This window comes from Phragmites australis, chromosome 15 (assembly GCF_958298935.1).
Source record: "Phragmites australis chromosome 15, lpPhrAust1.1, whole genome shotgun sequence".
NCBI classification, from domain to species: Eukaryota; Viridiplantae; Streptophyta; class Magnoliopsida; order Poales; family Poaceae; genus Phragmites; species Phragmites australis.
Genome location: NC_084935.1, coordinates 13,464,716 through 13,490,651, shown reverse-complemented (window position 1 = coordinate 13,490,651; position 25,936 = coordinate 13,464,716). Strand labels below are relative to the sequence as shown.

Sequence of the window (25,936 nt, the reverse complement as noted above, 5' to 3'; positions counted from 1 at the left end):
ATTAAGCAAAAAGGGGGAATGCAACACGAGGACTTCCCAGGAGGTGACCCATCCTAGTACTACTCTCGCCCAAGCACGCTTAACTTCGGAGTTCTGATGGGATCCGGTGCTTTAGTGCTGGTATGATCGCATCCGACATACTCTGCCTCCTCCTCCCCCCTTATGCGCGCCTTCCGCGCCGCCTCCCCCGCCGGCTCCCCGGCGCGCGTGGGCCCCACGTCCTGCCGCGCGGTGTCGCCCCGCTTCCCGGTGCACCGCCGAAGCTCGAGCCGCGATCCGGTTGCGCAAAAAAAAAAGTTAGAAATAAAACGAATACAACGAGGCGGATGAACGCGAGGAAAATTAAGCAAAAAGGGGGAATGCAACACGAGGACTTCCCAGGAGGTCACCCATCCTAGTACTACTCTCGCCCAAGCACGCTTAACTTCGGAGTTCTGATGGGATCCGGTGCTTTAGTGCTGGTATGATCGCATCCGACATACTCTGCCTCCTCCTCCCCCCTTATGCGCGCCTTCCGCGCCGCCTCCCCCGCCCGCTCCCCGGCGCGCGTGGGCCCCACGTCCTGCCGCGCGGTGTCGCCCCGCTTCCCGGTGCACCGCCGAAGCTCGAGCCGCGATCCGGTTGCGCAAAAAAAAAAAAGTTAGAAATAAAACGAATACAACGAGGCGGATGAACGCGAGGAAAATTAAGCAAAAAGGGGGAATGCAACACGAGGACTTCCCAGGAGGTCACCCATCCTAGTACTACTCTCGCCCAAGCACGCTTAACTTCGGAGTTCTGATGGGATCCGGTGCTTTAGTGCTGGTATGATCGCATCCGACATACTCTGCCTCCTCCTCCCCCCTTATGCGCGCCTTCCGCGCCGCCTCCCCCGCCCGCTCCCCGGCGCGCGTGGGCCCCACGTCCTGCCGCGCGGTGTCGCCCCGCTCCCCGGTGCACCGCCGAAGCTCGAGCCGCGATCCGGTTGCGCAAAAAAAAAAAAGTTAGAAATAAAACGAATACAACGAGGCGGATGAACGCGAGGAAAATTAAGCAAAAAGGGGGAATGCAACACGAGGACTTCCCAGGAGGTCACCCATCCTAGTACTACTCTCGCCCAAGCACGCTTAACTTCGGAGTTCTGATGGGATCCGGTGCTTTAGTGCTGGTATGATCGCATCCGACATACTCTGCCTCCTCCTCCCCCCTTATGCGCGCCTTCCGCGCCGCCTCCCCAGCCCGCTCCCCGGCGCGCGTGGGCCCCACGTCCTGCCGCGCGGTGTCGCCCCGCTCCCCGGTGCACCGCCGAAGCTCGAGCCGCGATCCGGTTGCGCAAAAAAAAAAAAGTTAGAAATAAAACGAATACAACGAGGCGGATGAACGCGAGGAAAATTAAGCAAAAAGGGGGAATGCAACACGAGGACTTCCCAGGAGGTCACCCATCCTAGTACTACTCTCGCCCAAGCACGCTTAACTTCGGAGTTCTGATGGGATCCGGTGCTTTAGTGCTGGTATGATCGCATCCGACATACTCTGCCTCCTCCTCCCCCCTTATGCGCGCCTTCCGCGCCGCCTCCCCCGCCCGCTCCTCGGCGCGCGTGGGCCCCACGTCCTGCCGCGCGGTGTCGCCCCGCTTCCCGGTGCACCGCCGAAGCTCGAGCCGCGATCCGGTTGCGCAAAAAAAAAAGTTAGAAATAAAACGAATACAACGAGGCGGATGAACGCGAGGAAAATTAAGCAAAAAGGGGGAATGCAACACGAGGACTTCCCAGAAGGTCACCCATCCTAGTACTACTCTCGCCCAAGCACGCTTAACTTCGGAGTTCTGATGGGATCCGGTGCTTTAGTGCTGGTATGATCGCATCCGACATACTCTGCCTCCTCCTCCCCCCTTATGCGCGCCTTCCGCGCCGCCTCCCCCGCCCGCTCCCCGGCGCGCGTGGGCCCCACGTCCTGCCGCGCGGTGTCGCCCCGCTTCCCGGTGCACCGCCGAAGCTCGAGCCGCGATCCGGTTGCGCAAAAAAAAAAAGTTAGAAATAAAACGAATACAACGAGGCGGATGAACGCGAGGAAAATTAAGCAAAAAGGGGGAATGCAACACGAGGACTTCCCAGGAGGTCACCCATCCTAGTACTACTCTCGCCCAAGCACGCTTAACTTCGGAGTTCTGATGGGATCCGGTGCTTTAGTGCTGGTATGATCGCATCCGACATACTCTGCCTCCTCCTCCCCCCTTATGCGCGCCTTCCGCGCCGCCTCCCCCGCCCGCTCCCCGGCGCGCGTGGGCCCCACGTCCTGCCGCGCGGTGTCGCCCCGCTCCCCGGTGCACCGCCGAAGCTCGAGCCGCGATCCGGTTGCGCAAAAAAAAAAAGTTAGAAATAAAACGAATACAACGAGGCGGATGAACGCGAGGAAAATTAAGCAAAAAGGGGGAATGCAACACGAGGACTTCCCAGGAGGTCACCCATCCTAGTACTACTCTCGCCCAAGCACGCTTAACTTCGGAGTTCTGATGGGATCCGGTGCTTTAGTGCTGGTATGATCGCATCCGACATACTCTGCCTCCTCCTCCCCCCTTATGCGCGCCTTCCGCGCCGCCTCCCCCGCCCGCTCCCCGGCGCGCGTGGGCCCCACGTCCTGCCGCGCGGTGTCGCCCCGCTCCCCGGTGCACCGCCGAAGCTCGAGCCGCGATCCGGTTGCGCAAAAAAAAAAAGTTAGAAATAAAACGAATACAACGAGGCGGATGAACGCGAGGAAAATTAAGCAAAAAGGGGGAATGCAACACGAGGACTTCCCAGGAGGTCACCCATCCTAGTACTACTCTCGCCCAAGCACGCTTAACTTCGGAGTTCTGATGGGATCCGGTGCTTTAGTGCTGGTATGATCGCATCCGACATACTCTGCCTCCTCCTCCCCCCTTATGCGCGCCTTCCGCGCCGCCTCCCCCGCCCGCTCCCCGGCGCGCGTGGGCCCCACGTCCTGCCGCGCGGTGTCGCCCCGCTTCCCGGTGCACCGCCGAAGCTCGAGCCGCGATCCGGTTGCGCAAAAAAAAAAGTTAGAAATAAAACGAATACAACGAGGCGGATGAACGCGAGGAAAATTAAGCAAAAAGGGGGAATGCAACACGAGGACTTCCCAGGAGGTCACCCATCCTAGTACTACTCTCGCCCAAGCACGCTTAACTTCGGAGTTCTGATGGGATCCGGTGCTTTAGTGCTGGTATGATCGCATCCGACATACTCTGCCTCCTCCTCCCCCCTTATGCGCGCCTTCCGCGCCGCCTCCCCCGCCCGCTCCCCGGCGCGCGTGGGCCCCACGTCCTGCCGCGCGGTGTCGCCCCGCTTCCCGGTGCACCGCCGAAGCTCGAGCCGCGATCCGGTTGCGCAAAAAAAAAAAGTTAGAAATAAAACGAATACAACGAGGCGGATGAACGCGAGGAAAATTAAGCAAAAAGGGGGAATGCAACACGAGGACTTCCCAGGAGGTCACCCATCCTAGTACTACTCTCGCCCAAGCACGCTTAACTTCGGAGTTCTGATGGGATCCGGTGCTTTAGTGCTGGTATGATCGCATCCGACATACTCTGCCTCCTCCTCCCCCCTTATGCGCGCCTTCCGCGCCGCCTCCCCCGCCCGCTCCCCGGCGCGCGTGGGCCCCACGTCCTGCCGCGCGGTGTCGCCCCGCTCCCCGGTGCACCGCCGAAGCTCGAGCCGCGATCCGGTTGCGCAAAAAAAAAAAGTTAGAAATAAAACGAATACAACGAGGCGGATGAACGCGAGGAAAATTAAGCAAAAAGGGGGAATGCAACACGAGGACTTCCCAGGAGGTCACCCATCCTAGTACTACTCTCGCCCAAGCACGCTTAACTTCGGAGTTCTGATGGGATCCGGTGCTTTAGTGCTGGTATGATCGCATCCGACATACTCTGCCTCCTCCTCCCCCCTTATGCGCGCCTTCCGCGCCGCCTCCCCCGCCCGCTCCCCGGCGCGCGTGGGCCCCACGTCCTGCCGCGCGGTGTCGCCCCGCTCCCCGGTGCACCGCCGAAGCTCGAGCCGCGATCCGGTTGCGCAAAAAAAAAAAGTTAGAAATAAAACGAATACAACGAGGCGGATGAACGCGAGGAAAATTAAGCAAAAAGGGGGAATGCAACACGAGGACTTCCCAGGAGGTCACCCATCCTAGTACTACTCTCGCCCAAGCACGCTTAACTTCGGAGTTCTGATGGGATCCGGTGCTTTAGTGCTGGTATGATCGCATCCGACATACTCTGCCTCCTCCTCCCCCCTTATGCGCGCCTTCCGCGCCGCCTCCCCCGCCCGCTCCCCGGCGCGCGTGGGCCCCACGTCCTGCCGCGCGGTGTCGCCCCGCTTCCCGGTGCACCGCCGAAGCTCGAGCCGCGATCCGGTTGCGCAAAAAAAAAAGTTAGAAATAAAACGAATACAACGAGGCGGATGAACGCGAGGAAAATTAAGCAAAAAGGGGGAATGCAACACGAGGACTTCCCAGAAGGTCACCCATCCTAGTACTACTCTCGCCCAAGCACGCTTAACTTCGGAGTTCTGATGGGATCCGGTGCTTTAGTGCTGGTATGATCGCATCCGACATACTCTGCCTCCTCCTCCCCCCTTATGCGCGCCTTCCGCGCCGCCTCCCCCGCCCGCTCCCCGGCGCGCGTGGGCCCCACGTCCTGCCGCGCGGTGTCGCCCCGCTTCCCGGTGCACCGCCGAAGCTCGAGCCGCGATCCGGTTGCGCAAAAAAAAAAAAGTTAGAAATAAAACGAATACAACGAGGCGGATGAACGCGAGGAAAATTAAGCAAAAAGGGGGAATGCAACACGAGGACTTCCCAGGAGGTCACCCATCCTAGTACTACTCTCGCCCAAGCACGCTTAACTTCGGAGTTCTGATGGGATCCGGTGCTTTAGTGCTGGTATGATCGCATCCGACATACTCTGCCTCCTCCTCCCCCCTTATGCGCGCCTTCCGCGCCGCCTCCCCCGCCCGCTCCCCGGCGCGCGTGGGCCCCACGTCCTGCCGCGCGGTGTCGCCCCGCTCCCCGGTGCACCGCCGAAGCTCGAGCCGCGATCCGGTTGCGCAAAAAAAAAAAGTTAGAAATAAAACGAATACAACGAGGCGGATGAACGCGAGGAAAATTAAGCAAAAAGGGGAATGCAACACGAGGACTTCCCAGGAGGTCACCCATCCTAGTACTACTCTCGCCCAAGCACGCTTAACTTCGGAGTTCTGATGGGATCCGGTGCTTTAGTGCTGGTATGATCGCATCCGACATACTCTGCCTCCTCCTCCCCCCTTATGCGCGCCTTCCGCGCCGCCTCCCCCGCCCGCTCCCCGGCGCGCGTGGGCCCCACGTCCTGCCGCGCGGTGTCGCCCCGCTCCCCGGTGCACCGCCGAAGCTCGAGCCGCGATCCGGTTGCGCAAAAAAAAAAAGTTAGAAATAAAACGAATACAACGAGGCGGATGAACGCGAGGAAAATTAAGCAAAAAGGGGGAATGCAACACGAGGACTTCCCAGGAGGTCACCCATCCTAGTACTACTCTCGCCCAAGCACGCTTAACTTCGGAGTTCTGATGTGATCCGGTGCTTTAGTGCTGGTATGATCGCATCCGACATACCCTGCCTCCTCCTCCCCCCTTATGCGCGCCTTCCGCGCCGCCTCCCCCGCCCGCTCCCCGGCGCGCGTGGGCCCCACGTCCTGCCGTGCGGTGTCGCCCCGCTTCCCGGTGCACCGCCGAAGCTCGAGCCGCGATCCGGTTGCGCAAAAAAAAAAAGTTAGAAATTAAACGAATACAACGAGGCGGATGAACGCGAGGAAAATTAAGCAAAAAGGGGGAATGCAACACGAGGACTTCCCAGGAGGTCACCCATCCTAGTACTACTCTCGCCCAAGCACGCTTAACTTCGGAGTTCTGATGGGATCCGGTGCTTTAGTGCTGGTATGATCGCATCCGACATACTCTGCCTCCTCCTCCCCCCTTATGCGCGCCTTCCGCGCCGCCTCCCCCGCCCGCTCCCCGGCGCGCGTGGGCCCCACGTCCTGCCGCGCGGTGTCGCCCCGCTTCCCGGTGCACCGCCGAAGCTCGAGCCGCGATCCGGTTGCGCAAAAAAAAAAGTTAGAAATAAAACGAATACAACGAGGCGGATGAACGCGAGGAAAATTAAGCAAAAAGGGGGAATGCAACACGAGGACTTCTCAGGAGGTCACCCATCCTAGTACTACTCTCGCCCAAGCACGCTTAACTTCGGAGTTCTGATGGGATCCGGTGCTTTAGTGCTGGTATGATCGCATCCGACATACTCTGCCTCCTCCTCCCCCCTTATGCGCGCCTTCCGCGCCGCCTCCCCCGCCCGCTCCCAGGCGCGCGTGGGCCCCACGTCCTGCCGCGCGGTGTCGCCCCGCTTCCCGGTGCACCGCCGAAGCTCGAGCCGCGATCCGGTTGCGCAAAAAAAAAGTTAGAAATAAAACGAATACAACGAGGCGGATGAACGCGAGGAAAATTAAGCAAAAAGGGGGAATGCAACACGAGGACTTCCCAGGAGGTCACCCATCCTAGTACTACTCTCGCCCAAGCACGCTTAACTTCGGAGTTCTGATGGGATCCGGTGCTTTAGTGCTGGTATGATCGCATCCGACATACTCTGCCTCCTCCTCCCCCCTTATGCGCGCCTTCCGCGCCGCCTCCCCCGCCCGCTCCCCGGCGCGCGTGGGCCCCACGTCCTGCCGCGCGGTGTCGCCCCGCTTCCCGGTGCACCGCCGAAGCTCGAGCCGCGATCCGGTTGCGCAAAAAAAAAAAAGTTAGAAATAAAACGAATACAACGAGGCGGATGAACGCGAGGAAAATTAAGCAAAAAGGGGGAATGCAACACGAGGACTTCCCAGGAGGTCACCCATCCTAGTACTACTCTCGCCCAAGCACGCTTAACTTCGGAGTTCTGATGGGATCCGGTGCTTTAGTGCTGGTATGATCGCATCCGACATACTCTGCCTCCTCCTCCCCCCTTATGCGCGCCTTCCGCGCCGCCTCCCCCGCCCGCTCCCCGGCGCGCGTGGGCCCCACGTCCTGCCGCGCGGTGTCGCCCCGCTCCCCGGTGCACCGCCGAAGCTCGAGCCGCGATCCGGTTGCGCAAAAAAAAAAAGTTAGAAATAAAACGAATACAACGAGGCGGATGAACGCGAGGAAAATTAAGCAAAAAGGGGGAATGCAACACGAGGACTTCCCAGGAGGTCACCCATCCTAGTACTACTCTCGCCCAAGCACGCTTAACTTCGGAGTTCTGATGGGATCCGGTGCTTTAGTGCTGGTATGATCGCATCCGACATACTCTGCCTCCTCCTCCCCCCTTATGCGCGCCTTCCGCGCCGCCTCCCCCGCCCGCTCCCCGGCGCGCGTGGGCCCCACGTCCTGCCGCGCGGTGTCACCCCGCTCCCCGGTGCACCGCCGAAGCTCGAGCCGCGATCCGGTTGCGCAAAAAAAAAAAGTTAGAAATAAAACGAATACAACGAGGCGGATGAACGCGAGGAAAATTAAGCAAAAAGGGGGAATACAACACGAGGACTTCCCAGGAGGTCACCCATCCTAGTACTACTCTCGCCCAAGCACGCTTAACTTCGGAGTTCTGATGGGATCCGGTGCTTTAGTGCTGGTATGATCGCATCCGACATACTCTGCCTCCTCCTCCCCCCTTATGCGCGCCTTCCGCGCCGCCTCCCCCGCCCGCTCCCCGGCGCGCGTGGGCCCCACGTCCTGCCGCGCGGTGTCGCCCCGCTTCCCGGTGCACCGCCGAAGCTCGAGCCGCGATCCGGTTGCGCAAAAAAAAAAGTTAGAAATAAAACGAATACAACGAGGCGGATGAACGCGAGGAAAATTAAGCAAAAAGGGGGAATGCAACACGAGGACTTCCCAGGAGGTCACCCATCCTAGTACTACTCTCGCCCAAGCACGCTTAACTTCGGAGTTCTGATGGGATCCGGTGCTTTAGTGCTGGTATGATCGCATCAGACATACTCTGCCTCCTCCTCCCCCCTTATGCGCGCCTTCCGCGCCGCCTCCCCCGCCCGCTCCCCGGCGCGCGTGGGCCCCACGTCCTGCCGCGCGATGTCGCCCCGCTTCCCGGTGCACCGCCGAAGCTCGAGCCGCGATCCGGTTGCGCAAAAAAAAAAAGTTAGAAATAAAACGAATACAACGAGGCGGATGAACGCGAGGAAAATTAAGCAAAAAGGGGGAATGCAACACGAGGACTTCCCAGGAGGTCACCCATCCTAGTACTACTCTCGCCCAAGCACGCTTAACTTCGGAGTTCTGATGGGATCCGGTGCTTTAGTGCTGGTATGATCGCATCCGACATACTCTGCCTCCTCGTCCCCCCTTATGCGCGCCTTCCGCGCCGCCTCCCCCGCCCGCTCCCCGGCGCGCGTGGGCCCCACGTCCTGCCGCGCGGTGTCGCCCCGCTTCCCGGTGCACCGCCGAAGCTCGAGCCGCGATCCGGTTGCGCAAAAAAAAAAAGTTAGAAATAAAACGAATACAACGAGGCGGATGAACGCGAGGAAAATTAAGCAAAAAGGGGGAATGCAACACGAGGACTTCCCAGGAGGTCACCCATCCTAGTACTACTCTCGCCCAAGCACGCTTAACTTCGGAGTTCTGATGGGATCCGGTGCTTTAGTGCTGGTATGATCGCATCCGACATACTCTGCCTCCTCCTCCCCCCTTATGCGCGCCTTCCGCGCCGCCTCCCCCGCCCGCTCCCCGGCGCGCGTGGGCCCCACGTCCTGCCGCGCGGTGTCGCCCCGCTTCCCGGTGCACCGCCGAAGCTCGAGCCGCGATCCGGTTGCGCAAAAAAAAAAAAGTTAGATATAAAACGAATACAACGAGGCGGATGAACGCGAGGAAAATTAAGCAAAAAGGGGGAATGCAACACGAGGACTTCCCAGGAGGTCACCCATCCTAGTACTACTCTCGCCCAAGCACGCTTAACTTCGGAGTTCTGATGGGATCCGGTGCTTTAGTGCTGGTATGATCGCATCCGACATACTCTGCCTCCTCCTCCCCCCTTATGCGCGCCTTCCGCGCCGCCTCCCCCGCCCGCTCCCCGGCGCGCGTGGGCCCCACGTCCTGCCGCGCGGTGTCGCCCCGCTTCCCGGTGCACCGCCGAAGCTCGAGCCGCGATCCGGTTGCGCAAAAAAAAAAAAGTTAGAAATAAAACGAATACAACGAGGCGGATGAACGCGAGGAAAATTAAGCAAAAAGGGGGAATGCAACACGAGGACTTCCCAGGAGGTCACCCATCCTAGTACTACTCTCGCCCAAGCACGCTTAACTTCGGATTTCTGATGGGATCCGGTGCTTTAGTGCTGGTATGATCGCATCCGACATACTCTGCCTCCTCCTCCACCCTTATGCGCGCCTTCCGCGCCGCCTCCCCCGCCCGCTCCCCGGCGCGCGTGGGCCCCACGTCCTGCCGCGCGGTGTCGCCCCGCTTCCCGGTGCACCGCCGAAGCTCGAGCCGCGATCCGGTTGCGCAAAAAAAAAAAGTTAGAAATAAAACGAATACAACGAGGCGGATGAACGCGAGGAAAATTAAGCAAAAAGGGGGAATGCAACACGAGGACTTCCCAGGAGGTCACCCATCCTAGTACTACTCTCGCCCAAGCACGCTTAACTTCGGAGTTCTGATGGGATCCGGTGCTTTAGTGCTGGTATGATCGCATCCGACATACTCTGCCTCCTCGTCCCCCCTTATGCGCGCCTTCCGCGCCGCCTCCCCCGCCCGCTCCCCGGCGCGCGTGCGCCCCACGTCCTGCCGCGCGGTGTCGCCCCGCTTCCCGGTGCACCGCCGAAGCTCGAGCCGCGATCCGGTTGCGCAAAAAAAAAAAGTTAGAAATAAAACGAATACAACGAGGCGGATGAACGCGAGGAAAATTAAGCAAAAAGGGGGAATGCAACACGAGGACTTCCCAGGAGGTCACCCATCCTAGTACTACTCTCGCCCAAGCACGCTTAACTTCGGAGTTCTGATGGGATCCGGTGCTTTAGTGCTGGTATGTAAAGATGGCCAAATGGGCCGTGCTTATTGGGCCGGCCCGAGGCACGGAACTGTAGGCACGGCCCAGGCACGGCCCGGCCCGAGCCGAGATGGGCCGGGCCGGCACGGCACGAGGCCACGGGCCGTGCCTGGGCCGAGCGCGCGGCACGGCGGGCCGGCACGGCACGGCCCGGCTGAGACGGGCCGGCACGGCACGGCCCGGCCCACGGGCGGCACGGGCACGGCACGGCCCGGCACGGCCCGGCTCAGGCACGGTTGGCCCAGGAGGCACGGCCGGGCCGGGCCGGCACGGCACGCGGCGGCCCATCACGGCACGGCCGGCCCATCACGGCACGGTCGGCCCGGCACGGCACGGCCCACCGTGCCGGCTCGGCACGCGGCGGCCCACGGCACGGCCGGGCCGGCACGGCACGGCACGGCCCACCGCGGGGGGGCACGGCCCGGCCGGCACGTGGGGCACGATGGGCCGGCGGGGGCACGCGGGTTAACGGGTTAAACGGGCCGGGAACGGCCCGTTTAACCCGTTAACCCGATATTTTTGAATTTTATAGCCGTTTTGTGACCGTTTGAGCTCCAAAAAATTCGAAAAAAATTGCAAAAATCACCATTTTTCACCTATAAATAGAGGAGCACCTTGCCCTTCCATTCCACACCAGCAACACCATTTTCTCTCTTGTTTCCTCCTCTCATTCTTGTCTCAAAGTTCGTGAGAATTAGCGATAATTTGGCAAAATTAGTTTGAATTATTGCAAAAAAATCCGAGCAATTCCAAAATCGTCATCCTGCTGATTTGCTATCTTGAAGTTGAAGAAATCTTGGTGATTTTTTTGCATCGTTGTTGAGTCTTATTTTATTATTAGTTTTATTATTTGATTATTTCTAACTCTGAATATTTGCAATTTTTGTAGTGTCATTCGACATTGATCATGGATGCCGGTGATCATGATACATCCATAGATCATGATTTTTTTCTCCAAGGACTCACAGGGGACTACGGCCCCTTTGATACTAGTGCTGCAGGTGATGATGGACCCGACGGTGAACCTCCGGTTGGTTCACATCCAGATCCAGGTGATGCAGCAGGAGTGCCATCGTCAGGCTCTACAAGTGCGCACACATTAGCAAGCAGCGGGTCTAAAAGATCAAGAGCCGGTACTTCCGATGTTTGGCAAGACTTTGAAAGGATCTACAAAGAGAAAGATGGGGTAAGTGTCAGGTATGCTAAGTGTTATATTTGTAAAAATGAATTATCTGCAAAGCCCTCGGGTGGAACGGGGCACTTGAAGAGGCACGCCATAAGTTGCAAGCGAAAGAGTGGAGCAGCCATGAAGCAGACGGTGTTGCAGTACAACCCCGACGGCTCTGTTCATCATTGGGAGTACGACTCTGCCAATGCTCGAAAAGAGCTATGTCGCTTCATTGCAAGAGCGGATCTACCACTCAATATCGGTGAGTCTGCTGCATTTGAAGATTACATTAAGCAAGCTCATAATCCTAGGTTCACGCATGTTTCTAGACAGACAACTAGTAGGGATATGGTAAAATACTACAATACGTGTCGTAGCAAACTTAAAGAAATGTTGCAAACATGTACATTTTCAGTTGCTTTGACCTCGGACATATGGGCAGGTAGGGCTAGAGAGGATTATCTTAGTGTGGTTGCTCATTTTGTTAATAATGATTGGGAATTAGAAAAGAGAATAATAGGTTTTCGCTTGATTGACAACGCGCATACCGGTGAAAATATTGCTGAAAAAATATCTCAAGTAGTTGCAGACTTTGGCCTCACGAATAAAATATTTTCTATCACTTTAGATAATGCCGGTGCAAATTCTAGAGCAATGGATATTCTTACTCCGTTGTTTAGTACCTATGCTGAATCTTTCTTGTTACATCAACGTTGTGCTTGTCATATTATCAATCTTATAGTAAAATCCGGTTTGAAGAGGTTATCGCGATACTTAGAAGATTTTCGTACTGCAATATCTTTTGTGAACTCCTCTAACCAACGAATTGCAGCATATAAACAGTATTGTGTTGCAATGGGTGTGCGTCCACGTAAGTTTGCTCTGGACATGCCGGTGAGATGGAACTCTACTTTCTTGATGCTTAAAAATTTGATACCATATAAGAGCACATTTGGTGTGTTTATTCATACACATTACCATCAGCATGGGGGTCAAACTTTACTCACGGAAGCGCATTGGTATGTTGCTGAAAGGATACTGGAGTTTCTTGAATTTTTTTATGATTCAACTGTGAGTTTATCAGGAGTTTATTATCCAACATCTTGTTTAGTAGTGCATAATATTGTTGAAATTGCTACTCATTTAAACAACTATGAAAATGACAATCTTTTAAGAGATTGTGTAGTTCCTATGAAATCTAAATTCTTAAAGTATTGGAAAGAAATTCCTTTGTTATACGCTTTTGCCTTTATTTTAGATCCTAGAGCTAAAATTGCAGCTTTCTGTAGAGTTCTCGCAATTCTAGGTGATGCTCTTGGCCATGATTATTCTAATTATTATACTAATGTTCGTTCTAAGTTATTCGAAGTTTATAGTAAATATGAAACAAAGTATGGCGGAGTTCGCCTGCAACGACCTCCACTAGCACCCACAACAAGTAAGAAGACGACAACGTGGGGAAAAATATTTGGTGCAGGTTCTTCATCAAGAAGTTCAGACTCTTCGTCACGATCGTCTACGGGCACCGGAATTCCAACATCCGGAGGGGAGCTAACTACCTTCATCGACAGTGACGTTATCAGCCACGAACAAGAAAACTTCAACATACTGCAATGGTGGCATGAGCACAAGACGAATTATCCAGTTCTTTCACTGTTAGCGCGAGATTTGTTAACGGTTCCTGTATCTACAGTTTCTTCTGAGGCTGCCTTCAGTCTTACAGGAAGGATAATCGAAGAGAGAAGAACAAATCTGTCAAGTGAGATGGTTGAAATACTCACCATAGTAAAGGATTGGGAACAAGCTGAAGCACGAATGCAACACACTGCAGAAAATACTGAGCTTGAAGAATCATTCCAAAATTTGTATCTAGATGCTGATGAGAACATGTAATTTTAAATTTTCTGAGCTAGGTTGTACTCTTTTTTCCTTTGCTAGAAAGGTTTTTAATGAGGCAACCTATCAATAAAGCTCATTTTTAGAATTAATCATGTGCCCCTATTATTTCTAAGTTTTTTTATTCATGTTTTTTGTTTATTTTTTTAAAATACCCCCCGCGGCCCCACCCCCACCTACCTCTCCTCTCATCCCTATAAATACCATCTACTCCATCTCAAACTCCACCCTGCCCACCCATCTCTCTTTTCCTATTTGCTAGCCAAGTAGCCAGTATTCACTTCACATCAAGAAACTAATTCCATATTTCAATTCATGGATCAAGGCGCCGAGAACTCAGGTGTATGGTCTCAAGTGTGGCAACATTTTGAAAAGGTCTTCAAAGAAATTAACGGGGAACAGGTAAGATTTGCTAAGTGTAATATATGCAGTATAGAAATAGGTGCCAGATCTTCACATGGAACGGGACACTTGAGGAAGCATATGAAAAATTGCAAGCAAAATTCTGGGGTTTCTAATGAAACCATGTAATTTTCGGAGCATAATCATTGGTTGTACTCTTTTTTCCTTCTAGTAGAAAGGTTTTTAACGAGGCAACCAATCAATAAAGATGTTATGTATTTATTTTCCATATTTTTTATTGTTTTTTTGATTTTTTAGCTATTATTTTTGATTTTTTTCCTATTTTTTTGAGTGCTGACGGGCCCAACGTGCCTCCACCGTGCCGGCCGGGCCCGTCGTGCCTTCCCGTGCCGGCCGGGCCCGTCGTGCCTTCCCGTGCCGACCTGGCCCGTCGTGCCTCCACCGTGCCGATCGGGCCCGTCGTGCCAAACGGGCCTATCGTGCCTCCACCGTGCCGAACGGGCCCATCGTGCCGAACGGGCCCATCGTGCCGGCCGGGCCCATCGTGCCGACCGTGCCGTGGGCCGGCCCGGCACGGCACGGTGACAGTTGGGCCGTGCCGTGGGCCGACGGCTCGGCACGCGGGCCGGCACGGCACGGCCCGTAACAGTAAATGGGCCAATCGGGCCGTGCCGATTTCGGGCCGTGCCGAGATGGGCCCGTGCCGGGCCGGCCCGATTGGCCCATTTGGCCATCTTTACTGGTATGATCGCATCCGACATACTCTGCCTCCTCCTCCCCCCTTATGCGCGCCTTCCGCGCCGCCTCCCCCGCCCGCTCCCCGGCGCGCGTGGGCCCCACGTCCTGCCGCGCGGTGTCGCCCCGCTTCCCGGTGCACCGCCGAAGCTCGAGCCGCGATCCGGTTGCGCAAAAAAAAAAAAGTTAGAAATAAAACGAATACAACGAGGCGGATGAACGCGAGGAAAATTAAGCAAAAAGGGGGAATGCAACACGAGGACTTCCCAGGAGGTCACCCATCCTAGTACTACTCTCGCCCAAGCACGCTTAACTTCGGAGTTCTGATGGGATCCGGTGCTTTAGTGCTGGTATGATCGCATCCGACATACTCTGCCTCCTCCTCCCCCCTTATGCGCGCCTTCCGCGCCGCCTCCCCCGCCCGCTCCCCGGCGCGCGTGGGCCCCACGTCCTGCCGCGCGGTGTCGCCCCGCTTCCCGGTGCACCGCCGAAGCTCGAGCCGCGATCCGGTTGCGCAAAAAAAAAAAAGTTAGAAATAAAACGAATACAACGAGGCGGATGAACGCGAGGAAAATTAAGCAAAAAGGGGGAATGCAACACGAGGACTTCCCAGGAGGTCACCCATCCTAGTACTACTCTCGCCCAAGCACGCTTAACTTCGGATTTCTGATGGGATCCGGTGCTTTAGTGCTGGTATGATCGCATCCGACATACTCTGCCTCCTCCTCCCCCCTTATGCGCGCCTTCCGCGCCGCCTCCCCCGCCCGCTCCCCGGCGCGCGTGGGCCCCACGTCCTGCCGCGCGGTGTCGCCCCGCTTCCCGGTGCACCGCCGAAGCTCGAGCCGCGATCCGGTTGCGCAAAAAAAAAAGTTAGAAATAAAACGAATACAACGAGGCGGATGAACGCGAGGAAAATTAAGCAAAAAGGGGGAATGCAACACGAGGACTTCCCAGGAGGTCACCCATCCTAGTACTACTCTCGCCCAAGCACGCTTAACTTCGGAGTTCTGATGGGATCCGGTGCTTTAGTGCTGGTATGATCGCATCCGACATACTCTGCCTCCTCCTCCCCCCTTATGCGCGCCTTCCGCGCCGCCTCCCCCGCCCGCTCCCCGGCGCGCGTGCGCCCCACGTCCTGCCGCGCGGTGTCGCCCCGCTTCCCGGTGCACCGCCGAAGCTCGAGCCGCGATCCGGTTGCGCAAAAAAAAAAAGTTAGAAATAAAACGAATACAACGAGGCGGATGAACGCGAGGAAAATTAAGCAAAAAGGGGGAATGCAACACGAGGACTTCCCAGGAGGTCACCCATCCTAGTACTACTCTCGCCCAAGCACGCTTAACTTCGGAGTTCTGATGGGATCCGGTGCTTTAGTGCTGGTATGATCGCATCCGACATACTCTGCCTCCTCCTCCCCCCTTATGCGCGCCTTCCGCGCCGCCTCCCCCGCCCGCTCCCCGGCGCGCGTGGGCCCCACGTCCTGCCGCGCGGTGTCGCCCCGCTTCCCGGTGCACCGCCGAAGCTCGAGCCGCGATCCGGTTGCGCAAAAAAAAAAAAGTTAGAAATAAAACGAATACAACGAGGCGGATGAACGCGAGGAAAATTAAGCAAAAAGGGGGAATGCAACACGAGGACTTCCCAGGAGGTCACCCATCCTAGTACTACTCTCGCCCAAGCACGCTTAACTTCGGAGTTCTGATGGGATCCGGTGCTTTAGTGCTGGTATGATCGCATCCGACATACTCTGCCTCCTCCTCCCCCCTTATGCGCGCCTTCCGCGCCGCCTCCCCCGCCCGCTCCCCGGCGCGCGTGGGCCCCACGTCCTGCCGCGCGGTGTCGCCCCGCTTCCCGGTGCACCGCCGAAGCTCGAGCCGCGATCTGGTTGCGCAAAAAAAAAAAGTTAGAAATAAAACGAATACAACGAGGCGGATGAACGCGAGGAAAATTAAGCAAAAAGGGGGAATGCAACACGAGGACTTCCCAGGAGGTCACCCATCCTAGTACTACTCTCGCCCAAGCACGCTTAACTTCGGAGTTCTGATGGGATCCGGTGCTTTAGTGCTGGTATGATCGCATCCGACATACTCTGCCTCCTCCTCCCCCCTTATGCGCGCCTTCCGCGCCGCCTCCCCCGCCCGCTCCCCGGCGCGCGTGGGCCCCACGTCCTGCCGCGCGGTGTCGCCCCGCTTCCCGGTGCACCGCCGAAGCTCGAGCCGCGATCCGGTTGCGCAAAAAAAAAAAGTTAGAAATAAAACGAATACAACGAGGCGGATGAACGCGAGGAAAATTAAGCAAAAAGGGGGAATGCAACACGAGGACTTCCCAGGAGGTCACCCATCCTAGTACTACTCTCGCCCAAGCACGCTTAACTTCGGAGTTCTGATGGGATCCGGTGCTTTAGTGCTGGTATGATCGCATCCGTCATACTCTGCCTCCTCCTCCCCCCTTATGCGCGCCTTCCGCGCCGCCTCCCCCGCCCGCTCCCCGGCGCGCGTGGGCCCCACGTCCTGCCGCGCGGTGTCGCCCCGCTTCCCGGTGCACCGCCGAAGCTCGAGGCGCGATCCGGTTGCGCAAAAAAAAAAAGTTAGAAATAAAACGAATACAACGAGGCGGATGAACGCGAGGAAAATTAAGCAAAAAGGGGGAACGCAACACGAGGACTTCCCAGGAGGTCACCCATCCTAGTACTACTCTCGCCCAAGCACGCTTAACTTCGGAGTTCTGATGGGATCCGGTGCTTTAGTGCTGGTATGATCGCATCCGACATACTCTGCCTCCTCCTCCCCCCTTATGCGCGCCTTCCGCGCCGCCTCCCCCGCCCGCTCCCCGGCGCGCGTGGGCCCCACGTCCTGCCGCGCGGTGTCGCCCCGCTTCCCGGTGCACCGCCGAAGCTCGAGCCGTGATCCGGTTGCGCAAAAAAAAAAAGTTAGAAATAAAACGAATACAACGAGGCGGATGAACGCGAGGAAAATTAAGCAAAAAGGGGGAATGCAACACGAGGACTTCCCAGGAGGTCACCCATCCTAGTACTACTCTCGCCCAAGCACGCTTAACTTTGGAGTTCTGATGGGATCCGGTGCTTTAGTGCTGGTATGATCGCATCAGACATACTTTGCCTCCTCCTCCCCCCTTATGCGCGCCTTCCGCGCCGCCTCCCCCGCCCGCTCCCCGGCGCGCGTGGGCCCCACGTCCTGCCGCGCGGTGTCGCCCCGCTTCCCGGTGCACCGCCGAAGCTCGAGCCGCGATCCGGTTGCGCAAAAAAAAAAGTTAGAAATAAAACGAATACAACGAGGCGGATGAACGCGAGGAAAATTAAGCAAAAAGGGGGAATGCAACACGAGGACTTCCCAGGAGGTCACCCATCCTAGTACTACTCTCGCCCAAGCACGCTTAACTTCGGAGTTCTGATGGGATCCGGTGCTTTAGTGCTGGTATGATCGCATCCGACATACTCTGCCTCCTCCTCCCCCCTTATGCGCGCCTTCCGCGCCGCCTCCCCCGCCCGCTCCCCGGCGCGCGTGGGCCCCACGTCCTGCCGCGCGGTGTCGCCCCGCTTCCCGGTGCACCGCCGAAGCTCGAGCCGCGATCCGGTTTCGCAAAAAAAAAAAGTTAGAAATAAAACGAATACAACGAGGCGGATGAACGCGAGGAAAATTAAGCAAAAAGGGGGAACGCAACACGAGGACTTCCCAGGAGGTCACCCATCCTAGTACTACTCTCGCCCAAGCACGCTTAACTTCGGAGTTCTAATGGGATCCGGTGCTTTAGTGCTGGTATGATCGCATCCGACATACTCTGCCTCCTCCTCCCCCCTTATGCGCGCCTTCCGCGCCGCCTCCCCCGCCCGCTCCCCGGCGCGCGTGGGCCCCACGTCCTGCCGCGCGGTGTCGCCCCGCTTCCCGGTGCACCGCCGAAGCTCGAGCCGCGATCCGGTTGCGCAAAAAAAAAAAGTTAGAAATAAAACGAATACAACGAGGCGGATGAACGCGAGGAAAATTAAGCAAAAAGGGGGAACGCAACACGAGGACTTCCCAGGAGGTCACCCATCCTAGTACTACTCTCGCCCAAGCACGCTTAACTTCGGAGTTCTGATGGGATCCGGTGCTTTAGTGCTGGTATGATCGCATCCGACATACTCTGCCTCCTCCTCCCCCCTTATGCGCGCCTTCCGCGCCGCCTCCCCCGCCCGCTCCCCGGCGCGCGTGGGCCCCACGTCCTGCCGCGCGGTGTCGCCCCGCTTCCCGGTGCACCGCCGAAGCTCGAGCCGCGATCCGGTTGCGCAAAAAAAAAAAGTTAGAAATAAAACGAATACAACGAGGCGGATGAACGCGAGGAAAATTAAGCAAAAAGGGGGAACGCAACACGAGGACTTTCCAGGAGGTCACCCATCCTAGTACTACTCTCGCCCAAGCACGCTTAACTTCGGAGTTCTGATGGGATCCGGTGCTTTAGTGCTGGTATGATCGCATCCGACATACTCTGCCTCCTCCTCCCCCCTTATGCGCGCCTTCCGCGCCGCCTCCCCCGCCCGCTCCCCGGCGCGCGTGAGCCCCACGTCCTGCCGCGCGGTGTCGCCCCGCTTCCCGGTGCACCGCCGAAGCTCGAGCCGCGATCCGGTTGCGCAAAAAAAAAAAGTTAGAAATAAAACGAATACAACGAGGCGGATGAACGCGAGGAAAATTAAGCAAAAAGGGGGAACGCAACACGAGGACTTCCCAGGAGGTCACCCATCCTAGTACTACTCTCGCCCAAGCACGCTTAACTTCGGAGTTCTGATGGGATCCGGTGCTTTAGTGCTGGTATGATCGCATCCGACATACTCCGCCTCCTCCTCCCCCCTTATGCGCGCCTTCCGCGCCGCCTCCCCCGCCCGCTCCCCGGCGCGCGTGGGCCCCACGTCCTGCCGCGCGGTGTCGCCCCGCTTCCCGGTGCACCGCCGAAGCTCGAGCCGCGATCCGGTTGCGTAAAAAAAAAGTTAGAAATAAAACGAATACAACGAGGCGGATGAACGCGAGGAAAATTAAGCAAAAAGGGGGAACGCAACACGAGGACTTCCCAGGAGGTCACCCATCCTAGTACTACTCTCGCCCAAGCACGCTTAACTTCGGAGTTCTGATGGGATCCGGTGCTTTAGTGCTGGTATGATCGCATCCGACATACTCTGCCTCCTCCTCCCCCCTTATGCGCGCCTTCCGCGCCGCCTCCCCCGCCCGCTCCCCGGCGCGCGTGGGCCCCACGTCCAGCCGCGCGGTGTCGCCCCGCTTCCCGGTGCACCGCCGAAGCTCGAGCCGCGATCCGGTTGCGCAAAAAAAAAAAGTTAGAAATAAAACGAATACAACGAGGCGGATGAACGCGAGGAAAATTAAGCAAAAAGGGGGAACGCAACACGAGGACTTCCCAGGAGGTCACCCATCCTAGTACTACTCTCGCCCAAGCACGCTTAACTTCGGAGTTCTGATGGGATCCGGTGCTTTAGTGCTGGTATGATCGCATCCGACATACTCTGCCTCCTCCTCCCCCCTTATGCGCGCCTTCCGCGCCGCCTCCCCCGCCCGCTCCCCGGCGCGCGTGGGCCCCACGTCCTGCCGCGCGGTGTCGCCCCGCTTCCCGGTGCACCGCCGAAGCTCGAGCCGCGATCCGGTTGCGCAAAAAAAAAAAGTTAGAAATAAAACGAATACAACGAGGCGGATGAACGCGAGGAAAATTAAGCAAAAAGGAGGAACGCAACACGAGGACTTCCCAGGAGGTCACCCATCCTAGTACTACTCTCGCCCAAGCACGCTTAACTTCGGAGTTCTGATGGGATCCGGTGCTTTAGTGCTGGTATGATCGCATCCGACATACTCTGCCTCCTCCTCCCCCCTTATGCGCGCCTTCCGCGCCGCCTCCCCCGCCCGCTCCCCGGCGCGCGTGGGCCCCACGTCCTGCCGCGCGGTGTCGCCCCGCTTCCCGGTGCACCGCCGAAGCTCGAGCCGCGATCCGGTTGCGCAAAAAAAAAAGTTAGAAATAAAACGAATACAACGAGGCGGATGAACGCGAGGAAAATTAAGCAAAAAGGGGGAACGCAACACGAGGACTTCCCAGGAGGTCACCCATCCTAGTACTACTCTCGCCCAAGCACGCTTAACTTCGGAGTTCTGATGGGATCCGGTGCTTTAGTGCTGGTATGATCGCATCCGACATACTCTGCCTCCTCCTCCCCCTTATGCGCGCCTTCCGCGCCGCCTCCCCCGCCCGCTCCCCGGCGCGCGTGGGCCCCACGTCCTGCCGCGCGGTGTCGCCCCGCTTCCCGGTGCACCGCCGAAGCTCGAGCCGCGATCCGGTTGCGCAAAAAAAAAAAGTTAGAAATAAAACGAATACAACGGGGCGGATGAACGCGAGGAAAATTAAGCAAAAAGGGGGAACGCAACACGAGGACTTCCCAGGAGGTCACCCATCCTAGTACTACTCTCGCCCAAGCACGCTTAACTTCGGAGTTCTGATGGGATCCGGTGCTTTAGTGCTGGTATGATCGCATCTGACATACTCTGCCTCCTCCTCCCCCCTTATGCGCGCCTTCCGCGCCGCCTCCCCCGCCCGCTCCCCGGCGCGCGTGGGCCCCACGTCCTGCCGCGCGGTGTCGCCCCGCTTCCCGGTGCACCGCCGAAGCTCGAGCCGCGATCCGGTTGCGCAAAAAAAAAAAGTTAGAAATAAAACGAATACAACGAGGCGGATGAACGCGAGGAAAATTAAGCAAAAAGGGGGAACGCAACACGAGGACTTCCCAGGAGGTCACCCATCCTAGTACTACTCTCGCCCAAGCACGCTTAACTTCGGAGTTCTGATGGGATCCGGTGCTTTAGTGCTGGTATGATCGCATCCGACATACTCTGCCTCCTCCTCCCCCCTTATGCGCGCCTTCCGCGCCGCCTCCCCCGCCCGCTCCCCGGCGCGCGTGGGCCCCACGTCCTGCCGCGCGGTGTCGCCCCGCTTCCCGGTGCACCGCCGAAGCTCGAGCCGCGATCCGGTTGCGCAAAAAAAAAAGTTAGAAATAAAATGAATACAACGAGGCGGATGAACGCGAGGAAAATTAAGCAAAAAGGGTGAATGCAACACGAGGACTTCCCAGGAGGTCACCCATCCTAGTACTACTCTCGCCCAAGCACGCTTACCTTCGGAGTTCTGATGGGATCCGGTGCTTTAGTGCTGGTATGATCGCATCCGACATACTCTGCCTCCTCCTCCCCCCTTATGCGCGCCTTCCGCGCCGCCTCCCCCGCCCGCTCCCCGGCGCGCGTGGGCCCCACATCCTGCCGCGCGGTGTCGCCCCGCTTCCCGGTGCACCGCCGAAGCTCGAGCCGCGATCCGGTTGCGCAAAAAAAAAAGTTAGAAATAAAACGAATACAACGAGGCGGATGAACGCGAGGAAAATTAAGCAAAAAGGGGGAATGCAACACGAGGACTTCCCAGGAGGTCACCCATCCTAGTACTACTCTCGCCCAAGCACGCTTAACTTCGGAGTTCTGATGGGATCCGGTGCTTTAGTGCTGGTATGATCGCATCCGACATACTCTGCCTCCTCCTCCCCCCTTATGCGCGCCTTCCGCGCCGCCTCCCCCGCCCGCTCCCCGGAGCGCGTGGGCCCCACGTCCTGCCGCGCGGTGTCGCCCCGCTTCCCGGTGCACCGCCGAAGCTCGAGCCGCGATCCGGTTGCGCAAAAAAAAAAAGTTAGAAATAAAACGAATACAACGAGGCGGATGAACGCGAGGAAAATTAAGCAAAAAGGGGGAATGCAACACGAGGACTTCCCAGGAGGTCACCCATCCTAGTACTCCTCTCGCCCAAGCACGCTTAACTTCGGAGTTCTGATGGGATCCGGTGCTTTAGTGCTGGTATGATCGCATCCGACATACTCTGCCTCCTCCTCCCCCCTTATGCGCGCCTTCCGCGCCGCCTCTCCCGGCCGCTCCCCGGCGCGCGTGGGCCCCACGTCCTGCCGCGCGGTGTCGCCCCGCTTCCCGGTGCACCGCCGAAGCTCGAGCCGCGATCCGGTTGCGCAAAAAAAAAAAGTTAGAAATAAAACGAATACAACGAGGCGGATGAACGCGAGGAAAATTAAGCAAAAAGGGGGAATGCAACACGAGGACTTCCCAGGAGGTCACCCATCCTAGTACTACTCTCGCCCAAGCACGCTTAACTTCGGAGTTCTGATGGGATCCGGTGCTTTAGTGCTGGTATGATCGCATCCGACATACTCTGCCTCCTCCTCCCCCCTTATGCGCGCCTTCCGCGCCGCCTCCCCCGCCCGCTCCCCGGCGCGCGTGGGCCCCACGTCCTGCCGCGCGGTGTCGCCCCGCTTCCCGGTGCACCGCCGAAGCTCGAGCCGCGATCCGGTTGCGCAAAAAAAAAAAGTTAGAAATAAAACGAATACAACGAGGCGGATGAACGCGAGGAAAATTAAGCAAAAAGGGTGAATGCAACACGAGGACTTCCCAGGAGGTCACCCATCCTAGTACTACTCTCGCCCAAGCACGCTTACCTTCGGAGTTCTGATGGGATCCGGTGCTTTAGTGCTGGTATGATCGCATCCGACATACTCTGCCTCCTCCTCCCCCCTTATGCGCGCCTTCCGCGCCGCCTCCCCCGCCCGCTCCCCGGCGCGCGTGGGCCCCACATCCTGCCGCGCGGTGTCGCCCCGCTTCCCGGTGCACCGCCGAAGCTCGAGCCGCGATCCGGTTGCGCAAAAAAAAAGTTAGAAATAAAACGAATACAACGAGGCGGATGAACGCGAGGAAAATTAAGCAAAAAGGGGGAATGCAACACGAGGACTTCCCAGGAGGTCACCCATCCTAGTACTACTCTCGCCCAAGCACGCTTAACTTCGGAGTTCTGATGGGATCCGGTGCTTTAGTGCTGGTATGATCGCATCCGACATACTCTGCCTCCTCCTCCCGCCTTATGCGCGCCTTCCGCGCCGCATCCCCCGCCCGCTCCCCGGAGCGCGTGGGCCCCACGTCCTGCCGCGCGGTGTCGCCGCGCTTCCCGGTGCACCGCCGAAGCTCGAGCCGCGATCCGGTTGCGCAAAAAAAAAAAGTTAGAAATAAAACGAATACAACGAGGCGGATGAACGCGAGGAAAATTAAGCAAAAAGGGGGAATGCAACACGAGGACTTCCCAGGAGGTCACCCATCCTAGTACTCCTCTCGCCCAAGCACGCTTAACTTCGGAGTTCTGATGGGATCCGGTGCTTTAGTGCTGGTATGATCGCATCCGACATACTCTGCCTCCTCCTCCCCCCTTATGCGCGCCTTCCGCGCCGCCTCTCCCGCCCGCTCCCCGGCGCGCGTGGGCCCCACGTCCTGCCGCGCGGTGTCGCCCCGCTTCCCGGTGCACCGCCGAAGCTCGAGCCGCGATCCGGTTGCGCAAAAAAAAAGTTAGAAATAAAACGAATACAACGAGGCGGATGAACGCGAGGAAAATTAAGCAAAAAGGGGGAATGCAACACGAGGACTTCCCAGGAGGTCACCCATCCTAGTACTACTCTCGCCCAAGCACGCTTAACTTCGGAGTTCTGATGGGATCCGGTGCTTTAGTGCTGGTATGATCGCATCCGACATACTCTGCCTCCTCCTCCCCCCTTATGCGCGCCTTCCGCGCCGCCTCCCCCGCCCGCTCCCCAGCGCGCGTGGGCCCCACGTCCTGCCGCGCGGTGTCGCCCCGCTTCCCGGTGCACCGCCGAAGCTCGAGCCGCGATCCGGTTGCGCAAAAAAAAAAAGTTAGAAATAAAACGAATACAACGAGGCGGATGAACGCGAGGAAAATTAAGCAAAAAGGGGGAATGCAACACGAGGACTTCCCAGAAGGTCACCCATCCTAGTACTACTCTCGCCCAAGCACGCTTAACTTCGGAGTTCTGATGGGATCCGGTGCTTTAGTACTGGTATGATCGCATCCGACATACTCTGCCTCCTCCTCCCCCCTTATGCGCGCCTTCCGCGCCGCCTCCCCCGCCCGCTCCCCGGCGCGCGTGGGCCCCACGTCCTGCCGCGCGGTGTCGCCCCGCTTCCCGATGCACCGCCGAAGCTCGAGCCGCGATCCGGTTGCGCAAAAAAAAAAAGTTAGAAATAAAACGAATACAACGAGGCGGATGAACGCGAGGAAAATTAAGCAAAAAGGGGGAATGCAACACGAGGACTTCCCAGGAGGTCACCCATCCTAGTACTACTCTCGCCCAAGCACGCTTAACTTCGGAGTTCTGATGGGATCCGGTGCTTTAGTGCTGGTATGATCGCATCCGACATACTCTGCCTCCTCCTCCCCCCTTATGCGCGCCTTCCGCGCCGCCTCCCCCGCCCGCTCCCCGGCGCGCGTGGGCCCCACGTCCTGCCGCGCGGTGTCGCCCCGCTTCCCGGTGCACCGCCGAAGCTCGAGCCGCGATCCGGTTGCGCAAAAAAAAAAGTTAGAAATAAAACGAATACAACGAGGCGGATGAACGCGAGGAAAATTAAGCAAAAAGGGGGAATGCAACACGAGGACTTCCCAGGAGGTCACCCATCCTAGTACTACTCTCGCCCAAGCACGCTTAACTTCGGAGTTCTGATGGGATCCGGTGCTTTAGTGCTGGTATGATCGCATCCGACATACTCTGCCTTCTCCTCCCCCCTTATGCGCGCCTTCCGCGCCGCCTCCCCGCTCGCTCCCCGGCGCGCGTGGGCCCCACGTCCTGCCGCGCGGTGTCGCCCCGCTTCCCGGTGCACCGCCGAAGCTCGAGCCGCGATCCGGTTGCGCAAAAAAAAAAAAGTTAGAAATAAAACGAATACAACGAGGCGGATGAACGCGAGGAAAATTAAGCAAAAAGGGGGAATGCAACACGAGGACTTACCAGGAGGTCACCCATCCTAGTACTACTCTCGCCCAAGCACGCTTAACTTCGGAGTTCTGATGGGATCCGGTGCTTTAGTGCTGGTATGATCGCATCCGACATACTCTGCCTCCTCCTCCCCCCTTATGCGCGCCTTCCGCGCCGCCTCCCCCGCCCGCTCCCCGGCGCGCGTGGGCCCCACGTCCTGCCGCGCGGTGTCGCCCCGCTTCCCGGTGCACCGCCGAAGCTCGAGCCGCGATCCGGTTGCGCAAAAAAAAAAAGTTAGAAATAAAACGAATACAACGAGGCGGATGAACGCGAGGAAAATTAAGCAAAAAGGGGGAATGCAACACGAGGACTTCCCAGGAGGTCACCCATCCTAGTACTACTCTCGCCCAAGCACGCTTAACTTCGGAGTTCTGATGGGATCCGGTGCTTTAGTGCTGGTATGATCGCATCCGACATACTCTGCCTCCTCCTCCCCCCTTATGCGCGCCTTCCGCGCCGCCTCCCCCGCCCGCTCCCCGGCGCGCGTGGGCCCCACGTCCTGCCGCGCGGTGTCGCCCCGCTTCCCGGTGCACCGCCGAAGCTCGAGCCGCGATCCGGTTGCGCAAAAAAAAAAAGTTAGAAATAAAACGAATACAACGAGGCGGATGAACGCGAGGAAAATTAAGCAAAAAGGAGGAATGCAACACGAGGACTTCCCAGGAGGTCACCCATCCTAGTACTACTCTCGCCCAAGCACGCTTAACTTCGGAGTTCTGTTGGGATCCGGTGCTTTAGTGCTGGTATGATCGCATCCGACATACTCTGCCTCCTCCTCCCCCCTTATGCGCGCCTTCCGCGCCGCCTCCCCCGCCCGCTCCCCGGCGCGCGT

General features: G+C 57.8%; 64 non-coding genes across 64 annotated transcripts; all 64 read right to left on the bottom strand.

Annotated features, from left to right (window-relative positions):
- Nucleotides 1–15: 15 nt before the first annotated feature.
- On the bottom strand, nt 16–134 carry LOC133893906 (5S ribosomal RNA). The gene has a single exon (XR_009904734.1). It is a non-coding gene; the product is annotated as a 5S ribosomal RNA (ribosomal RNA).
- A 222-nt stretch (nt 135–356) lies between these two features.
- On the bottom strand, nt 357–475 carry LOC133894639 (5S ribosomal RNA). Its single transcript, XR_009905433.1, has one exon. It is a non-coding gene; the product is annotated as a 5S ribosomal RNA (ribosomal RNA).
- A 224-nt stretch (nt 476–699) lies between these two features.
- Nucleotides 700–818, bottom strand: LOC133894638 (5S ribosomal RNA). Its single transcript, XR_009905432.1, has one exon. It is a non-coding gene; the product is annotated as a 5S ribosomal RNA (ribosomal RNA).
- Nucleotides 819–1,042: 224 nt separating this feature from the next.
- Nucleotides 1,043–1,161, bottom strand: LOC133894637 (5S ribosomal RNA). Its single transcript, XR_009905431.1, has one exon. It is a non-coding gene; the product is annotated as a 5S ribosomal RNA (ribosomal RNA).
- A 224-nt stretch (nt 1,162–1,385) lies between these two features.
- Nucleotides 1,386–1,504, bottom strand: LOC133894636 (5S ribosomal RNA). The gene has a single exon (XR_009905430.1). It is a non-coding gene; the product is annotated as a 5S ribosomal RNA (ribosomal RNA).
- A 222-nt stretch (nt 1,505–1,726) lies between these two features.
- LOC133893835 (5S ribosomal RNA) lies at nt 1,727–1,845 on the bottom strand. The gene has a single exon (XR_009904667.1). It is a non-coding gene; the product is annotated as a 5S ribosomal RNA (ribosomal RNA).
- Nucleotides 1,846–2,068: 223 nt separating this feature from the next.
- Nucleotides 2,069–2,187, bottom strand: LOC133894635 (5S ribosomal RNA). The gene has a single exon (XR_009905429.1). It is a non-coding gene; the product is annotated as a 5S ribosomal RNA (ribosomal RNA).
- A 223-nt stretch (nt 2,188–2,410) lies between these two features.
- Nucleotides 2,411–2,529, bottom strand: LOC133894634 (5S ribosomal RNA). The gene has a single exon (XR_009905428.1). It is a non-coding gene; the product is annotated as a 5S ribosomal RNA (ribosomal RNA).
- Nucleotides 2,530–2,752: 223 nt separating this feature from the next.
- Nucleotides 2,753–2,871, bottom strand: LOC133894633 (5S ribosomal RNA). Its single transcript, XR_009905427.1, has one exon. It is a non-coding gene; the product is annotated as a 5S ribosomal RNA (ribosomal RNA).
- Nucleotides 2,872–3,093: 222 nt separating this feature from the next.
- LOC133894632 (5S ribosomal RNA) lies at nt 3,094–3,212 on the bottom strand. The gene has a single exon (XR_009905426.1). It is a non-coding gene; the product is annotated as a 5S ribosomal RNA (ribosomal RNA).
- A 223-nt stretch (nt 3,213–3,435) lies between these two features.
- LOC133894631 (5S ribosomal RNA) lies at nt 3,436–3,554 on the bottom strand. The gene has a single exon (XR_009905425.1). It is a non-coding gene; the product is annotated as a 5S ribosomal RNA (ribosomal RNA).
- A 223-nt stretch (nt 3,555–3,777) lies between these two features.
- LOC133894629 (5S ribosomal RNA) lies at nt 3,778–3,896 on the bottom strand. The gene has a single exon (XR_009905423.1). It is a non-coding gene; the product is annotated as a 5S ribosomal RNA (ribosomal RNA).
- A 223-nt stretch (nt 3,897–4,119) lies between these two features.
- Nucleotides 4,120–4,238, bottom strand: LOC133894628 (5S ribosomal RNA). Its single transcript, XR_009905422.1, has one exon. It is a non-coding gene; the product is annotated as a 5S ribosomal RNA (ribosomal RNA).
- Nucleotides 4,239–4,460: 222 nt separating this feature from the next.
- On the bottom strand, nt 4,461–4,579 carry LOC133893834 (5S ribosomal RNA). Its single transcript, XR_009904666.1, has one exon. It is a non-coding gene; the product is annotated as a 5S ribosomal RNA (ribosomal RNA).
- Nucleotides 4,580–4,803: 224 nt separating this feature from the next.
- LOC133894627 (5S ribosomal RNA) lies at nt 4,804–4,922 on the bottom strand. The gene has a single exon (XR_009905421.1). It is a non-coding gene; the product is annotated as a 5S ribosomal RNA (ribosomal RNA).
- Nucleotides 4,923–5,144: 222 nt separating this feature from the next.
- On the bottom strand, nt 5,145–5,263 carry LOC133894626 (5S ribosomal RNA). The gene has a single exon (XR_009905420.1). It is a non-coding gene; the product is annotated as a 5S ribosomal RNA (ribosomal RNA).
- A 223-nt stretch (nt 5,264–5,486) lies between these two features.
- Nucleotides 5,487–5,605, bottom strand: LOC133893930 (5S ribosomal RNA). Its single transcript, XR_009904756.1, has one exon. It is a non-coding gene; the product is annotated as a 5S ribosomal RNA (ribosomal RNA).
- A 223-nt stretch (nt 5,606–5,828) lies between these two features.
- On the bottom strand, nt 5,829–5,947 carry LOC133894625 (5S ribosomal RNA). Its single transcript, XR_009905419.1, has one exon. It is a non-coding gene; the product is annotated as a 5S ribosomal RNA (ribosomal RNA).
- Nucleotides 5,948–6,169: 222 nt separating this feature from the next.
- Nucleotides 6,170–6,288, bottom strand: LOC133893827 (5S ribosomal RNA). The gene has a single exon (XR_009904659.1). It is a non-coding gene; the product is annotated as a 5S ribosomal RNA (ribosomal RNA).
- Nucleotides 6,289–6,509: 221 nt separating this feature from the next.
- On the bottom strand, nt 6,510–6,628 carry LOC133894624 (5S ribosomal RNA). The gene has a single exon (XR_009905418.1). It is a non-coding gene; the product is annotated as a 5S ribosomal RNA (ribosomal RNA).
- A 224-nt stretch (nt 6,629–6,852) lies between these two features.
- On the bottom strand, nt 6,853–6,971 carry LOC133894623 (5S ribosomal RNA). Its single transcript, XR_009905417.1, has one exon. It is a non-coding gene; the product is annotated as a 5S ribosomal RNA (ribosomal RNA).
- Nucleotides 6,972–7,194: 223 nt separating this feature from the next.
- On the bottom strand, nt 7,195–7,313 carry LOC133894622 (5S ribosomal RNA). The gene has a single exon (XR_009905416.1). It is a non-coding gene; the product is annotated as a 5S ribosomal RNA (ribosomal RNA).
- A 223-nt stretch (nt 7,314–7,536) lies between these two features.
- On the bottom strand, nt 7,537–7,655 carry LOC133893940 (5S ribosomal RNA). Its single transcript, XR_009904766.1, has one exon. It is a non-coding gene; the product is annotated as a 5S ribosomal RNA (ribosomal RNA).
- Nucleotides 7,656–7,877: 222 nt separating this feature from the next.
- Nucleotides 7,878–7,996, bottom strand: LOC133893900 (5S ribosomal RNA). The gene has a single exon (XR_009904728.1). It is a non-coding gene; the product is annotated as a 5S ribosomal RNA (ribosomal RNA).
- Nucleotides 7,997–8,219: 223 nt separating this feature from the next.
- On the bottom strand, nt 8,220–8,338 carry LOC133894621 (5S ribosomal RNA). The gene has a single exon (XR_009905415.1). It is a non-coding gene; the product is annotated as a 5S ribosomal RNA (ribosomal RNA).
- Nucleotides 8,339–8,561: 223 nt separating this feature from the next.
- Nucleotides 8,562–8,680, bottom strand: LOC133894619 (5S ribosomal RNA). The gene has a single exon (XR_009905414.1). It is a non-coding gene; the product is annotated as a 5S ribosomal RNA (ribosomal RNA).
- Nucleotides 8,681–8,904: 224 nt separating this feature from the next.
- Nucleotides 8,905–9,023, bottom strand: LOC133894617 (5S ribosomal RNA). The gene has a single exon (XR_009905412.1). It is a non-coding gene; the product is annotated as a 5S ribosomal RNA (ribosomal RNA).
- Nucleotides 9,024–9,247: 224 nt separating this feature from the next.
- LOC133894004 (5S ribosomal RNA) lies at nt 9,248–9,366 on the bottom strand. The gene has a single exon (XR_009904826.1). It is a non-coding gene; the product is annotated as a 5S ribosomal RNA (ribosomal RNA).
- A 223-nt stretch (nt 9,367–9,589) lies between these two features.
- LOC133894616 (5S ribosomal RNA) lies at nt 9,590–9,708 on the bottom strand. Its single transcript, XR_009905411.1, has one exon. It is a non-coding gene; the product is annotated as a 5S ribosomal RNA (ribosomal RNA).
- Nucleotides 9,709–9,931: 223 nt separating this feature from the next.
- On the bottom strand, nt 9,932–10,050 carry LOC133894186 (5S ribosomal RNA). Its single transcript, XR_009904999.1, has one exon. It is a non-coding gene; the product is annotated as a 5S ribosomal RNA (ribosomal RNA).
- Nucleotides 10,051–14,467: 4,417 nt separating this feature from the next.
- On the bottom strand, nt 14,468–14,586 carry LOC133894615 (5S ribosomal RNA). The gene has a single exon (XR_009905410.1). It is a non-coding gene; the product is annotated as a 5S ribosomal RNA (ribosomal RNA).
- A 224-nt stretch (nt 14,587–14,810) lies between these two features.
- LOC133894002 (5S ribosomal RNA) lies at nt 14,811–14,929 on the bottom strand. The gene has a single exon (XR_009904824.1). It is a non-coding gene; the product is annotated as a 5S ribosomal RNA (ribosomal RNA).
- Nucleotides 14,930–15,151: 222 nt separating this feature from the next.
- LOC133894614 (5S ribosomal RNA) lies at nt 15,152–15,270 on the bottom strand. Its single transcript, XR_009905409.1, has one exon. It is a non-coding gene; the product is annotated as a 5S ribosomal RNA (ribosomal RNA).
- Nucleotides 15,271–15,493: 223 nt separating this feature from the next.
- LOC133894613 (5S ribosomal RNA) lies at nt 15,494–15,612 on the bottom strand. The gene has a single exon (XR_009905408.1). It is a non-coding gene; the product is annotated as a 5S ribosomal RNA (ribosomal RNA).
- Nucleotides 15,613–15,836: 224 nt separating this feature from the next.
- LOC133894612 (5S ribosomal RNA) lies at nt 15,837–15,955 on the bottom strand. The gene has a single exon (XR_009905407.1). It is a non-coding gene; the product is annotated as a 5S ribosomal RNA (ribosomal RNA).
- A 223-nt stretch (nt 15,956–16,178) lies between these two features.
- Nucleotides 16,179–16,297, bottom strand: LOC133894611 (5S ribosomal RNA). Its single transcript, XR_009905406.1, has one exon. It is a non-coding gene; the product is annotated as a 5S ribosomal RNA (ribosomal RNA).
- A 223-nt stretch (nt 16,298–16,520) lies between these two features.
- On the bottom strand, nt 16,521–16,639 carry LOC133894610 (5S ribosomal RNA). Its single transcript, XR_009905405.1, has one exon. It is a non-coding gene; the product is annotated as a 5S ribosomal RNA (ribosomal RNA).
- Nucleotides 16,640–16,862: 223 nt separating this feature from the next.
- On the bottom strand, nt 16,863–16,981 carry LOC133893886 (5S ribosomal RNA). Its single transcript, XR_009904715.1, has one exon. It is a non-coding gene; the product is annotated as a 5S ribosomal RNA (ribosomal RNA).
- Nucleotides 16,982–17,204: 223 nt separating this feature from the next.
- LOC133894080 (5S ribosomal RNA) lies at nt 17,205–17,323 on the bottom strand. The gene has a single exon (XR_009904897.1). It is a non-coding gene; the product is annotated as a 5S ribosomal RNA (ribosomal RNA).
- A 222-nt stretch (nt 17,324–17,545) lies between these two features.
- Nucleotides 17,546–17,664, bottom strand: LOC133894609 (5S ribosomal RNA). The gene has a single exon (XR_009905404.1). It is a non-coding gene; the product is annotated as a 5S ribosomal RNA (ribosomal RNA).
- Nucleotides 17,665–17,887: 223 nt separating this feature from the next.
- LOC133893918 (5S ribosomal RNA) lies at nt 17,888–18,006 on the bottom strand. Its single transcript, XR_009904745.1, has one exon. It is a non-coding gene; the product is annotated as a 5S ribosomal RNA (ribosomal RNA).
- Nucleotides 18,007–18,229: 223 nt separating this feature from the next.
- LOC133893884 (5S ribosomal RNA) lies at nt 18,230–18,348 on the bottom strand. The gene has a single exon (XR_009904713.1). It is a non-coding gene; the product is annotated as a 5S ribosomal RNA (ribosomal RNA).
- A 223-nt stretch (nt 18,349–18,571) lies between these two features.
- Nucleotides 18,572–18,690, bottom strand: LOC133894084 (5S ribosomal RNA). The gene has a single exon (XR_009904901.1). It is a non-coding gene; the product is annotated as a 5S ribosomal RNA (ribosomal RNA).
- Nucleotides 18,691–18,913: 223 nt separating this feature from the next.
- Nucleotides 18,914–19,032, bottom strand: LOC133893883 (5S ribosomal RNA). Its single transcript, XR_009904712.1, has one exon. It is a non-coding gene; the product is annotated as a 5S ribosomal RNA (ribosomal RNA).
- A 221-nt stretch (nt 19,033–19,253) lies between these two features.
- On the bottom strand, nt 19,254–19,372 carry LOC133893882 (5S ribosomal RNA). Its single transcript, XR_009904711.1, has one exon. It is a non-coding gene; the product is annotated as a 5S ribosomal RNA (ribosomal RNA).
- Nucleotides 19,373–19,595: 223 nt separating this feature from the next.
- LOC133893881 (5S ribosomal RNA) lies at nt 19,596–19,714 on the bottom strand. The gene has a single exon (XR_009904710.1). It is a non-coding gene; the product is annotated as a 5S ribosomal RNA (ribosomal RNA).
- Nucleotides 19,715–19,937: 223 nt separating this feature from the next.
- Nucleotides 19,938–20,056, bottom strand: LOC133893880 (5S ribosomal RNA). The gene has a single exon (XR_009904709.1). It is a non-coding gene; the product is annotated as a 5S ribosomal RNA (ribosomal RNA).
- Nucleotides 20,057–20,278: 222 nt separating this feature from the next.
- On the bottom strand, nt 20,279–20,397 carry LOC133893879 (5S ribosomal RNA). The gene has a single exon (XR_009904708.1). It is a non-coding gene; the product is annotated as a 5S ribosomal RNA (ribosomal RNA).
- A 222-nt stretch (nt 20,398–20,619) lies between these two features.
- LOC133894024 (5S ribosomal RNA) lies at nt 20,620–20,738 on the bottom strand. The gene has a single exon (XR_009904844.1). It is a non-coding gene; the product is annotated as a 5S ribosomal RNA (ribosomal RNA).
- Nucleotides 20,739–20,961: 223 nt separating this feature from the next.
- Nucleotides 20,962–21,080, bottom strand: LOC133893878 (5S ribosomal RNA). The gene has a single exon (XR_009904707.1). It is a non-coding gene; the product is annotated as a 5S ribosomal RNA (ribosomal RNA).
- Nucleotides 21,081–21,302: 222 nt separating this feature from the next.
- On the bottom strand, nt 21,303–21,421 carry LOC133894022 (5S ribosomal RNA). Its single transcript, XR_009904842.1, has one exon. It is a non-coding gene; the product is annotated as a 5S ribosomal RNA (ribosomal RNA).
- A 222-nt stretch (nt 21,422–21,643) lies between these two features.
- On the bottom strand, nt 21,644–21,762 carry LOC133894608 (5S ribosomal RNA). Its single transcript, XR_009905403.1, has one exon. It is a non-coding gene; the product is annotated as a 5S ribosomal RNA (ribosomal RNA).
- A 223-nt stretch (nt 21,763–21,985) lies between these two features.
- Nucleotides 21,986–22,104, bottom strand: LOC133893896 (5S ribosomal RNA). The gene has a single exon (XR_009904724.1). It is a non-coding gene; the product is annotated as a 5S ribosomal RNA (ribosomal RNA).
- A 223-nt stretch (nt 22,105–22,327) lies between these two features.
- Nucleotides 22,328–22,446, bottom strand: LOC133894606 (5S ribosomal RNA). Its single transcript, XR_009905401.1, has one exon. It is a non-coding gene; the product is annotated as a 5S ribosomal RNA (ribosomal RNA).
- A 223-nt stretch (nt 22,447–22,669) lies between these two features.
- Nucleotides 22,670–22,788, bottom strand: LOC133894020 (5S ribosomal RNA). The gene has a single exon (XR_009904841.1). It is a non-coding gene; the product is annotated as a 5S ribosomal RNA (ribosomal RNA).
- Nucleotides 22,789–23,009: 221 nt separating this feature from the next.
- Nucleotides 23,010–23,128, bottom strand: LOC133894605 (5S ribosomal RNA). Its single transcript, XR_009905400.1, has one exon. It is a non-coding gene; the product is annotated as a 5S ribosomal RNA (ribosomal RNA).
- Nucleotides 23,129–23,351: 223 nt separating this feature from the next.
- Nucleotides 23,352–23,470, bottom strand: LOC133893895 (5S ribosomal RNA). Its single transcript, XR_009904723.1, has one exon. It is a non-coding gene; the product is annotated as a 5S ribosomal RNA (ribosomal RNA).
- A 221-nt stretch (nt 23,471–23,691) lies between these two features.
- Nucleotides 23,692–23,810, bottom strand: LOC133894603 (5S ribosomal RNA). The gene has a single exon (XR_009905399.1). It is a non-coding gene; the product is annotated as a 5S ribosomal RNA (ribosomal RNA).
- A 223-nt stretch (nt 23,811–24,033) lies between these two features.
- Nucleotides 24,034–24,152, bottom strand: LOC133893932 (5S ribosomal RNA). Its single transcript, XR_009904758.1, has one exon. It is a non-coding gene; the product is annotated as a 5S ribosomal RNA (ribosomal RNA).
- A 223-nt stretch (nt 24,153–24,375) lies between these two features.
- On the bottom strand, nt 24,376–24,494 carry LOC133894602 (5S ribosomal RNA). The gene has a single exon (XR_009905398.1). It is a non-coding gene; the product is annotated as a 5S ribosomal RNA (ribosomal RNA).
- Nucleotides 24,495–24,716: 222 nt separating this feature from the next.
- Nucleotides 24,717–24,835, bottom strand: LOC133894601 (5S ribosomal RNA). The gene has a single exon (XR_009905397.1). It is a non-coding gene; the product is annotated as a 5S ribosomal RNA (ribosomal RNA).
- Nucleotides 24,836–25,058: 223 nt separating this feature from the next.
- LOC133894077 (5S ribosomal RNA) lies at nt 25,059–25,177 on the bottom strand. Its single transcript, XR_009904894.1, has one exon. It is a non-coding gene; the product is annotated as a 5S ribosomal RNA (ribosomal RNA).
- A 223-nt stretch (nt 25,178–25,400) lies between these two features.
- On the bottom strand, nt 25,401–25,519 carry LOC133894600 (5S ribosomal RNA). The gene has a single exon (XR_009905396.1). It is a non-coding gene; the product is annotated as a 5S ribosomal RNA (ribosomal RNA).
- Nucleotides 25,520–25,742: 223 nt separating this feature from the next.
- LOC133893982 (5S ribosomal RNA) lies at nt 25,743–25,861 on the bottom strand. The gene has a single exon (XR_009904805.1). It is a non-coding gene; the product is annotated as a 5S ribosomal RNA (ribosomal RNA).
- Nucleotides 25,862–25,936: the final 75 nt, after the last annotated feature.